Source organism: Falco rusticolus, chromosome 7 (genome assembly GCF_015220075.1).
Source record: "Falco rusticolus isolate bFalRus1 chromosome 7, bFalRus1.pri, whole genome shotgun sequence".
NCBI classification, from domain to species: Eukaryota; Metazoa; Chordata; class Aves; order Falconiformes; family Falconidae; genus Falco; species Falco rusticolus.
The window spans coordinates 44,521,618-44,533,712 of record NC_051193.1 but is presented as its reverse complement, the minus strand read 5'-3'; the positions used below and the strand labels follow the sequence as shown (position 1 = coordinate 44,533,712).

The window sequence follows — 12,095 nt, the reverse complement described above, 5'->3', positions numbered from 1 at the left end:
ATGCATTCCATGAGTCTTGCTGCCACTGAAGGAGAAAAATTTTATCAGAAAAAACCATCAACAACTTGTTAAGGGACAGCATCACCTGCTCCCTAGGAAGTACACAAAGCACGCCCATATCTGCAGTTTGAAGATGTTGTCTTAGGGTATAACGTAAGCTGTCACATTACCCAAATTGACATCCATCTTTACAGTCTGGTAGGGCAAACTTAAAGAGTATTGATATCTAGTCCAGCACTACCTCACTGAAGTTAAAAGACAACAAAAGTTGTAGAGAGAATGTCTAGCAGTTCAACCCAAAATCCAGAGTGTTGAATAGTCATCTACAATGAAGAACAACTCAAGGAGAACATCTTTCAACATCATCGTGTCCTAAACAGTGGGCCACATCAGGAAAAAGGTGTAATTCATACTGTCCTAACTGCTATTATTCAAAAACACCCCAAGCAACAGACCAATCAAAAAGAAGTTGTAATATTAACAAAAAAAAATCCCAACAGAAATAACAGACTTATTTAATGGACAGAAATGTGAAGACACGCATCCAGAAGATAGTAAACTGTAAGCAAGTCTTTCCAAACCTTTGTAAAAGCTAAAAATCCCAGACCACAGAAAAAGGAAGTACAGAGACTATCCAAGGCATAGCACAACACCACAAAGGTACCTCAGTGAAACAAAACCTTAAGTAGGGGAAACAATATATTTTTATTTAAAAATATATTTCTTCTGTGCATTGAAACCTTGCCTTAAATAAGGAGCAAATGCTTGCCTAGGCAGCTGAGAGAAAGCTAAAGACACAACGTGCCCTGCCATGCTCACACAACTTGGGGTAGGAGAAAAATGAGAGAAAGAAAAAGAGACCATCAACACACCACATACACTGCAACAGCAAAAACCATTCAGTGTCACATATACAATCATTTAACATGTGAATATCCATACTGATTGTCAAACAGAGGAAGTTGCTTAGCAAACACCCAAAAAGAGACAAGATGTCAGCTAAGTACAGCATATTAGAAACCTGTATATGTGTTTCAAGTATATGATGTATTTTACCATCACAAATAGAGGCACAGAGCTAAAGACAAAGGTTTCAGGCAATCTGAAAGCTCACATTTTGAAACAAGTCACTTGGTCAACAGAAATCTCCTTACAGGTAAAGAGGTGAAAGAAGACATCTATGTAATTGTATAGATTAACAATTTAAAAGAATTATTTAAAAATAAAAAAGTTTTATGCACTGTTCAATAAACAGCATGTCAGATAAACACTTTAATGTTACATACATGCACATAAACACCTCCAAATTTTTTTTAAAAAATATCCAAGAAGCTTAACAAATGTATGTTCCCATACAAATCAGACTTACCGTAAAGTTATTATGACACTGTGCAAGTTCTAATCAAATTATGGTGAAGTTCAACATAAGTATTTTAATAACTAAAGATGAACATTGGGAGGCTGTTTGAACAGAATTCTTACTCATTTTACAAAACCTTTTGGAAGATCAATACTTTGAAGAAAGATTTTAAAACACAGCAAGTGAGAATTAACTTCCATAAGAGATTCACAGCAATGTTCCACAAACTTCTAAAAACAGTCTTTATCTTTTTATTAATGATGTCATGGTGATACTCATTGTTATTAACTGACTTACAGGAGAAACATCCTGATACTACAGAAAACTATTCACCTTCCCACTATAAGGTTGTGAAACAAACACAAAATGAAAGTAAACTCCTAAAAAGCATTTACATTCAGAATTAGTATTGCTGCCATAAAGCAACTGTAGCAGCACTAACTGCACCAAATTCTAGAATGACCAAAACCTGAAGTGCTTCATTTCATTTTGAAAGTATTATACCTGAAAATGAGCAATATAATATATGGGTTTTTAATATCAAATATTTGAAGGAACTAAGTAAAATGGTTGATTCACTGGAAACTACAATTTTCTACAGGCATCACCACTTGTCTTAGGGAAGATCCCTAAAGACTACAGGTTAGCAAAAACAAATAAAGGAGCAAAAACCTCAGAAAAGGGTCATTCAAAAATTTCCTCATGTAGCATCTCATACTTGAATAAGAAAAATGAAAAATAAAGAAAAAAAAGTCCCCAGCCTGCCACTTAACAGTAGCTCTTTGCTACAGGCAACTCTTCTGATTTGATGGCTTGTAGCCAAAAGTCTTCCAAAACAGTTACTGGGCTCCTCATATCTTAAGACTGCTTCTCCTCCTTTATTTATTCTCCATTCCCACTCTGAAAACATAGAGAGGGAGGGAAAGAGAGCAGAAAAGAACAGGAAGAAACAATAATCATGTGAGGGAGCTAGTATATCATGTATTTGGGGCAGGGGGGGAAATTAGAATTGATTGCAACTGATTCTACAGCTAAGTCAGAATATCACCACCTTGAAATGATGCATTATGAGCTACATAATATGAATTTAAATTCATATCATGACAATTGACCCAGAAAGATCACCTATTTTTAAGGTTGCCAGATACTTCCTTGTTGAAGATTCATTTTTTCAGTTTCTTTTAAGTTACCAAAGGCTTTCCAAGATGACCCATTCTGTGCCAGGCATCCACATCAAAGCTGAGCTACTACTTCAATGTTTTCACTGTATGCAAAACATATTTTTCCCCTTTCTGAGGAAAGCTACAAAAAACCACTTTTGCCCCATTACAAAAGACTGTTTTTTTCTTTAAAAATTTAATCACTTGCATGTTTTAAGCTCGACATGCATCTTCCCAAGAGAAGTAAAATGCATATCTTGACACACAAATGATGCTTTTGTCAAGCTCACTGTAATGTTACTATTATTGATTTTGTTTTGATATACAATAGCTGAGTCACCTACACATTCTGTCTGTACTGATTCCATTCCAGTATAAGGCTTCTGGAAGCTAAGCACCTGCAGTTGTAGACTAATAGGATAACACAGGCTAGAAAGGACCTCCAGATGTCCACACTCCAACCTCCTGCTCAGTGTCAACGATGAGAACAGACCAGATTTCTGAGCTTTATCCACTTGAGTCTTGAAAACCTCTAATACAGAGCCTACACAGCTTCTCTGGGCAACCTCTTCCACAGCTTGACTATGCTTACACTGATAAAGTTTTCCTTTATATCCAGTCTGAACTAACTTTGTTTCAATTTACGACCACTGCCTCGTGTCCTCCCATGCACCTCAGTAAAGAGCCTGACTCCATGTTCTCAGAGATCTCAAAGACACCAGGAGGTGGTTGTTAGATCCCCTGAAGCCACCTCTTCTCCAGCGGAAAAAAAACGAAGCTCTCTCAGCCTTCCTCACAGGGCAAGTGCTCCAGGTCCCTAACCATCTTGGTAGCCCTTCACCAAATTAAATTCTGTTTATTGATGTCTTTCCTGTATTGAGGGTCCCAAAACTGGGTGCAGTACTCTAGATGTGGTCTAATGTAGAGTGATAATCACTTCCCTCCATCTACTGGCTATGTTCCTGTTAATAGAGCCCAGGATGTTGTTGCCCTTCTTTTCTGCAGGGGCATGCTGCTGCTGGCCCACAGTTAGAGTGCTGTCCACCAGGACCCCAGGTTTCTCCTGCAGCACTGCTTCCCAGCCAGTCAGTCCCCAGCTTGCATCACTCCAAGGTGCTCTTCCTTCCCAGCTGCAGAGCTTTGCATTTGTCCTTGAATTTCATAAGGCTCCAGATGAGCCTTCTGTTCACAGTACCGAAGTCCCCTTGAATAGCAGCCCCATCCTCATGCATACCACCTATTCTCCCCAGTCTGGTGTCATCTGCAAGCACAACTGCATACTCTATCACCTTCTCAGGTTGAACCCCTGCAGTACCCCACTTGTTACCAACCTCTCTGTAAGACATATTTAAGCACTACTCTCTAAGTCTATCCATCCAACCAGTCTTTTACTCATCTAGTGTTCCATCCACTCAGACTGTTACGTCCAAATATGAACACAAGAACATTGCTGGAGACAGAGTTGAAAGCCTTGCTAAAGTCCAGGTAAAGGAAATCCACCGCTCTCCCCTCATCCAAAAATTCAGCCATTTTACCACAGAAGGCAGTCAGGCTAGACATGCATGATTTACCTTTGATAAATCCATGCCAATTGTTCCCAACTACTTCTTGTACCCAGAAACATATTCCAAGAATATCCATGCCTTTATTTTCTCGGGGATGAAAAGGAAGCTAGCCAGCTTTGTACCTCCTTGGACTGTATTTTGGCTTTTTTTTGAAAGGTAAAACATATGCCTTTCTCCAGTCATCGGGAAGCTCTCCTGATATCCAAGTTGTTTCAAAGATGATGGGGAGGGATCCCACTGTGTCTCTGTCCAGCACAATCAGCAGCCTCAGACACAATCCATTTGGACTTGTATGATTTGAGTTCTCTCAATAAGCCCTGACTCAATCCTCATCCACTGCTGGTAGCTACTCTTCTCAAAACCCTGCCATTAAGCACAGAGACCCGGGGAGACCTTGTCAGTGAAGACTCACTAAGGAAAAAAGGGCATTGCATACTTCAGCCTTACCCTTGTCCACTGTCACTAAATGACACATCACACTCAGAAAGAAGCCCATATTTTACTAGTCCAGCTTTTTACTACTAAAGTACTAGAAGAAACTCTTCTTGCTGCCCTTGACCTCCCCTGCAAGTGTCGTCTCTAAGTAAGCATTGATGTCATCCCCAAATACCAGGACAATGTTTCTAAATTTCTCCTCTGTAGCCCATCCCAGCTTCCACTGCTTGTATATACTATTTTTGCACTGGAGCTTCAGACATGAGTTCCCTGCCGAGCAAAGCTCATCTCTTGATAGGCCTGTTTGTTTCCCTGAGTATCAGGATGGACCACTGGCATCTAAATTGCTTCTCAGTGATATCCTGCTGGACCCAGCAAGCATGAAGAGATAAGCTATACACATGAACAAAAGGGTGGAAAAGAGGAGGACCAACTGGACTTGACTGAAGAAAGATCTGCAATGCAGGGAAAAAGCCAATACAGTTGACACTGTGAACAGAATCTTGAATTTGGGATACAAACCAAATCTGATATGGGTGAGAAGACCAGCAAGAAAGGAAAAAAACAAATTTGGATGAGAGACCAGCTAGGCCGGAAAACCAGAATGAAGTACAACACTGAAGTTGAAAAACTTCAGAAAATAGAACAGAAGCCAGTGGAAATGCAGAACACAGAGAGGACAGATCCTAGCCATAATAAGAGAACTGGGTGTGAAGCTGAGGATAGTGGACTGAAGCCTGAGACCAGCAGATAGGAGTGCAAATAGCTAGTTAGGATTCAAACAGTGGAAGAACACTGGGCTAAACAATTTACTAGTTAGACTCTTCCTGCACAACAGTTCTGGATCTCAGATAAGAAGCCCTTTAGCAAGAAACAAAAATTTTGGAATAGGGCAAAAAAGACTGGGACAGGAAGATATTTAAGTAGGTATCACAGAAGAAATAAGCAGAAAAGTCAGCAACAACCAGAACATGTTCATTCCCAGAGCCTGGAATAGAACCCAAGATGCCCAAGTTTCATCACTGCCTTGAAACACTTGAAAATCTTAGAAAACCATGTCAAGACCATAGCACTTGGACCACAGATGAATTAGAAACTACTAGTATCACATTCTCTGCTAGCTCAAGTGGCGTAAGTCTCATGGAAAAACATACAAATTTCAGCCTTTCTAAAGACTTACATGCTATAATGCAATCCCACTTAATAGGCTTCCTCCTGTCCATCAGGGTTGCTGCATTTTTTGATCTAGCATGTTGAAACATTTTGTTTATGCGCAAAGAATTTTATTTTTTTTAAACAGGTAAGTACCAAAAAACTAGCCCTTGGTTTAAAAAAATAAATTATAGTCACATCACAAAAATTTAAAATTATATCTTGTTCTCTGTGCCCTTGTGCACAAGGTACTCTTGGTGTATTACTGAACAAGATATTACAAAATATTTAAATAATGACACTATAATATAAAAGGACTTTGCTATGTACACTGCAAATGTTGGCAAGTGTGCTGTTAATAAGACAGGTCTTGCAGGAAAAGAAAGGGAATTAATATTGTCCCAGAGAAATCTGATTTTCTTCTTGTCCCTTGCAAGCAATTCACCTCTAAAAAAAAAAAAAAAACCAAAACAAAAAAACAAACCAAAAAAACACCACCACAAACCCCTCCACATACACACACACTTTCAATGGGCAATCCACTCTTTATCAAAATTTTGGACTTAGTATCTCAGGGTTAATGCTGCAGCAGATCTAACTATTTATACTTGCAGTCTAAATCAACAGACACCATACTAAAACACTAAAACAATGAGGTCTTCTCTAGCGTATGCATTCATGGATCCCTGTTAAGGGATCTGTAAAAAAAAAAAAAAAAGAAAAAAAAAGCCAGGTTATTGTTAGAGTAAATTACATATAGAGACAGACCTTTATGAGAAAACATTTTAGAACATGCAAATCATTAAAACACTTGATAGATTATTTTGAAAAATAGTATCATAAAGGCCCTAAACTGGATATTCAGCATGAAGGGACACATAACACCTCCAGAGACTTCTGTGAAAATATTACTAGCAAAACATGCAAGCACTAGAGACTGAAGGTAATGAAACAGCAAGAGGAAATGATGAAGGTTCAGTATGAACAGCACATAACAAGTAGTAAGGCCACACCTCATCCTATACCAAGGAAAAAGATTCAATATTGCTAACTGAACACAATTATGTCATTCCATGCTGTATACTAAAAGAAACATTGTAGGGGAAAGTGTAACATTTAGCCATGTACAGGCCAAGCTACAGTTCTTAAAAGAATCCCTACTTTGGCATTTGATGATTTATCAGAGCTTGATCTCACAACTTCAAAGTTCTTTGAAGATAGTTTTTGTCGCATAGTAGCAAAACATACGCACAATTTCCCTAAAAAACACACACATCACTTCACTTGAAGATTATGTTTATCATATAAGAGATGCATATTAATGCAATCATACATAGCATGCATCATCTACATTTGTTTTTGTTATTGTAGTAGAAGCATACTCTATGACCAAACAGCAAGCTTTTGAATACCTCTGGAAAAAAATGGTCACATTTTGCTTTGACACTAGCTCCCCCTCCAGACCAGCCTAAGATTATAGTAATTACTTTTTATTTTACATTCTGACTCTCCAACAAGATTTAAATACAGAAGTCCAAATCTTCTTCATCTTTATCCCCTTAAATGTCAATGAACAGGCTAATCACATAATGTATAAGTCAAATTATTGTTGATTATTTTTTACTGTACATAAATTCCAAGACTGGAAAAATCATTTGGTTTAGAACAGATCTGACAGATAAAGCAACAATTCTATACAGCTACAGAGAAACTGGAATGGACCAAAATTACAATTTTCCTGTTTAATCCTATCAATGGTGTGCAATATTTGTAGTATATAAACATTCCACTACACAATGAAGCCTCTGTTTGCAGTCCCAATAAAGTGATCGTAAACCACAGGTTCCAAAACAAAAGGAAGTCCCTATGTGGTTTAGTACTACCCTTACTAATTCACTTAAGGTGAATTAGCTCCATTTCTACTCCAGCAAGTATACTTAACATTTTTTTCTTGTTCTAATATTAGCTAGAACTAAAATCTTGACAGTTTAAAAGATACTAAACAAAGACGCAAGAGTAAAAGAGAAAGCAAGCTACAACTTCTAATCTGACCCTCTGTATTTCCCAGTTGTCAAATGTCCTGGCAGCTGCATCACTAAAAGAGTGAATTTGCATGATGCAACTCTCCAAGTTGATTCCTACCCTTCCCTCATTACTGAACTGCTTGCTCAGAAAATATGAATAATTAATTACACTTTCACCACTGAAAAAAGGTTGTCTCATTACATGTTGATGGGAAAATATGCAAACTTTGCAGTACACTAGTTTGTCAGTTTCAGCTACACACATTCATGAAACCCTAACGAGTATCAATAAGAGTCTGGCAGTAGGCATACCTGTAATAACCAGTGAAACAGACGCTGCTGGAAATACATCAAAGCATAGCCACAAACTCCTGCTAACTAGCTTGCTTTAATAATGGAAGGAACTGTAACAGAGCCTTCTGTAAAACTACCCCAAGCACCAGCAGCACAGGCAATGTTGGCCATTTGTTTGCTTTTGCAGTTCAGATTCTAAAGTTTTTGACAATTTACAGTGGAAAATGACTTAGAAAAAGAGGAAAAAAAAGATTAATACTATAAAATAATAATAAAAAAAATTCATGCCTAAGCACCCTTTCTGAAGTATTTATTCTATCAGCTTTCAGTTAAGGTCTAGACATTAAAATGCTGCATTTTGGGGTAGAGAAATTACATGTGTACATGCAGATACTGAAACACATTTCAGTGGACTTGTATGTTTCAGTATACATGTTTATACTGAAACATACACATTTCAACAGACTTGTATATTTCAGTACACACACAAAAGGCAGTGGGAAGTGCTAATACAAGATCACAGGAAGTGAAGAACCTTCTGAACACACTGTGGTTTTCCACATCCACACACGCACAGCATGTGTATCACAGTGCACCATGTGTGCATTGAGGACACAAGGACAGCAGGTACAGCCCCAAAGAACTTACGGTCTTTCAACAAGCAATTTTTCAGCAGATGTCTATGCCCGTAGGCTTTTTGGTACAACCTCCACCACGGCGTTACAGTCTACCTATTCCTGTACCCCCAGTCATGAGTTTCTGAAAGCAGAGGGTCACAGCATGGTCTTTGGAGAGCATCTACAACACAGCAGGTACACACCCGCACATGCGTGTGAAAGACCCGAGCATACATTGTGCACACACTTGACTAGAGGAAAAATCGCCGGCGCCTTATCAGTAACAGAATCCAAGACCAAAGCGGTTAAACGTGCCGAGATGCTGCAAGGGTCGCCGTGGGAAAAGCCCCAGGCAACAACCGATGGCTCCGCACCCTTGTAAGCCCAGCACTTCCTCGAGCTACCGAGGGGCCCTGGAGCGTAAGGTCTGTGCACGAAGCCCACGCTTCCCGTGCGTCTCCCTCTGCCAAACCCGGGCGGCCCCCGGGCGGCCCTAGCTCCCGGGACAAGGAAAGTTGGAGGCCGCCCCCCGCGCCCTGCGGCCGCGACGCGCAGGACGGCGGCGGCCGCGCTCCCCGCCGCCGGACCCCGCCGGCCGCGCCGCTCCCCAGGGCAACACCTCCCGCCTGGGCCCGGCCCGGCCCCGCTGCCGATGGTGATGCCCCGGCCGCCCACCGAGTCCCGGCCTCCCCTTCCCTCGCCGCGCTCGCCGGCGGCTTCAGGCCCCGCCAGCGCCCCTCAGGCGAGGGAGCCCACGGGGTCCCCGGCACAGGGCGGGGGGACCCCGGCACAGGGCGGGGGGACCGGCCCCCTCCCCGCCACCGCCACCCCGGCGGCAGCCGTTGCCGAGCAGCGCCCGAGTCGCAGCGGCGGCGGCGCCAGGCCCGGGGGGAGGGATGGGGAGCGCTGCCCGGAGCGGCGCGGTCGCGGTCTCGGCTCGGCACCCGCTTCCCCGCCGCCGTGGCTCCCGCTCAGCCCCCGCATCCCCTTACCCGAGTGCCGGCGCCGCTGGCAGGGCCCGCGCTGCCGTCGCCGAGGGTGCCGGGCGCGGGGAGACGCCGGGGCGAGCGGCGGGGCGGCGAGGGGGAGGGGAGGGCGGGGGGACACCGCGGCGAGGAGACGGAAGCAGGAACCCGCCGCCGCTTAACGGAGCCGCCGGCGGACTGAGGCGACGGAGCGCGAGACGCGGACAGCGCGCGCGCCGAGGGCGGGGAGCGCCGCGCGAGCAGCTGACAGCGAGGAGCGGCGTACGCCGTGCAGCGAGCGGCGACAGCAACCGACGGCGCCAGCGACGGCGCGCGCGCCCCCGCGAGCGCACTAGGAAGAGCCGCGCCGCGGGCGCGCGCCGGCCGGGGCCAGGCAGCCTATGAGCGCGCGCGTCGGGCTCCTGGTGCCGCCGGAGTGCTCTCGTCACGGAGCGCTGGCGCGCGCGCTGCGCATGCGCGGGGGGGGAGCGCCTCCCGGAGCGCCCCCGCCGCCCGCCGCCGCGCGCCCCGCACCCCGCGGCCCGGCGGGAGCGGGCGGCCCGGGGCCTGCGGGACGGGGCTGGCGTGTCCGTGCCCCCCAACACCCCCCGGCGGGGACCGGGCGGGGGCGCCCGCCGCGCCTCCCCTGCCGGCCGCGGGGCCGCGGGGCGGCGGCGAGGGCCCGCGGGGGGGGCGGGGGGGGAGCGCCGGCGCTCATCCCGGCGACGGGCGTGTGAGGGGAGCGGCGCCCGGCTGAGCCGCCGCCGCTGCGGTGCCCCTTCCCGAGGGGCAGTGCCGAGGGGTGAGGCGCCGGCGGGCGGGGCGGCCCTTCGGTGCCGGTCGGGCCCTGCCGTGAGACATTCCTCCGCCGGGGCCGGCCTCGCTCCCGGGCGGCGGGTTGGGCCGGGCGCGGCGGGTAGGTGGCAGGCGCTGCCCGGAGCCCCCCGCCGGAGCGGCCGCCGCAACAGGCGCATCGCCGCCCGCGGTGCCGTCGCACCCTGCCCGCGGGAGCGGCTTAGTGTGGTGTGTTTGGTTTTTTCCTGATCCGCTGGTCCCTGCAAAGGAGAGAAATCCGGTACGGTGCCGGGTTAAGAGAGTAAAAGGCGTGCTCCGCGGCTGCTGGGCGAGAGCAGGAGGCCTGCGCTGTCTTGGCACCCCTGCCTGACCGCCGCCTTAGCACCTATGGCTTCCTCTGTTCCTGTTGCTTATCAGAATACTTCATGAAAGTGCACGTAAGCACAGGTGAACTGAGGTAGATGCAAGATTTCAGGGCATTTAATGTAACTTAATATCCTAAGCATTCACATGGGAAAACTATACACGTTTTCAGAGTTTGTTACATGCGCTGGGAATGTTCCAGTGTTCTTGGGAGATGAAATGGCAGAGGTGGCAAGGTAGCATGTGGAGTGGGACTCACAGCAGGAGTGTGTTTCAGTCTGCTACAATTTGTGTAAAAGCCAGACCTGATAGGGATGGATTTTTTTGTAACTATCGCATCCTTCTTACACCCCCTACCAGTCTCAGAAGAGCTGTCCTGCGTATCAGTGCTCTGTCACGTATTCGTTCACACTTCGTCTTCTCCAGCTTGTTCCACAAGCCCTCTTTTTTTTCTTTTTCTTTCTTCTTTTTCCCCAGAACTGTAAACATTCACAAATGTGCTTATAAGGCCTATGCAAGCGTCTCTTGGTTTTTCTTTCGACTTTCTGTGTTATGGGTCAGCTACCTGCTAACGTGGAGCTTGGGGCACAGCTGCTGCAAGCATCGTCTGGGGGACAGAAAGAAGAATTATAATATTCTGTGCCCATAGCAACCTTCCAGAGAGATCTGGAAATGCAAAAATAATGAATATATCTATTTTCCCTAAGGTTTTAAATCCTAACTAACAGCACTAGAGATTAGTTTAGAAATTGAAATTGTAAGCAGATTGCCAATGGCTGTCAAGTATTGAGTTGCTGCTGCTAGCCCCTATTACTATCATAGTTGTTGCAAGTAACACTTACATTGTGATCACACCTTCAAACAGAGTCAGGGATTTGGATTCAGAAACCCATTGGGTTAGGTATAATATTTACACAGGTAAAAGAAAAAAAAAGTTATTGTTTCAGAACAGCTTAGAGGCATTTTCCATTTGTGATATAAATCCACTAGTGATCTATTGCTAAGGCATGCATAGGAAAAAAGTAAGAAAAATTAAAGTATTATGAAAAACATTAAACTTGCTATCCTACCATCTCTTGACGGGGGAGAAACCACAGTACCACAAATCAAAAACATTTGCAAAGTCTAAATACATGCAAAAAGGCCAAAAGTGCATGCAGTACAAGTAAGGGAAGGAAGCCCCCATCCCTAGAAACACTCAAGGTCAGGTTGGTCCGGACTCTGAGGAACCTGTTCTAGTTGAAGATGTCCCCTGCTCATTGTAGAGGAGGTGGAACTAGATGACCTTTAAAGGTCCCTCCCAACCCAAACCATTCTATGATTCTAAGCTGCATCAAGATGAACCATAACTGAGGCACAGCTTTC

At 45.0% G+C, this 12,095-nt stretch overlaps 1 protein-coding gene across 3 annotated transcripts in view; it reads right to left on the bottom strand.

Moving 5' to 3' along the window:
* Positions 1–9,911, bottom strand: part of FUT8 (fucosyltransferase 8) — a 126,526-nt gene extending 116,615 nt beyond the window's left edge. For all 3 annotated transcript variants that reach the window (XM_037395729.1, XM_037395730.1, XM_037395731.1), the window contains exon 1: positions 9,600–9,911. The gene's annotated coding sequence lies outside the window, so the exon portion shown is untranslated. The remainder of the gene's footprint in view (positions 1–9,599) is intronic.
* Positions 9,912–12,095: the final 2,184 nt, after the last annotated feature.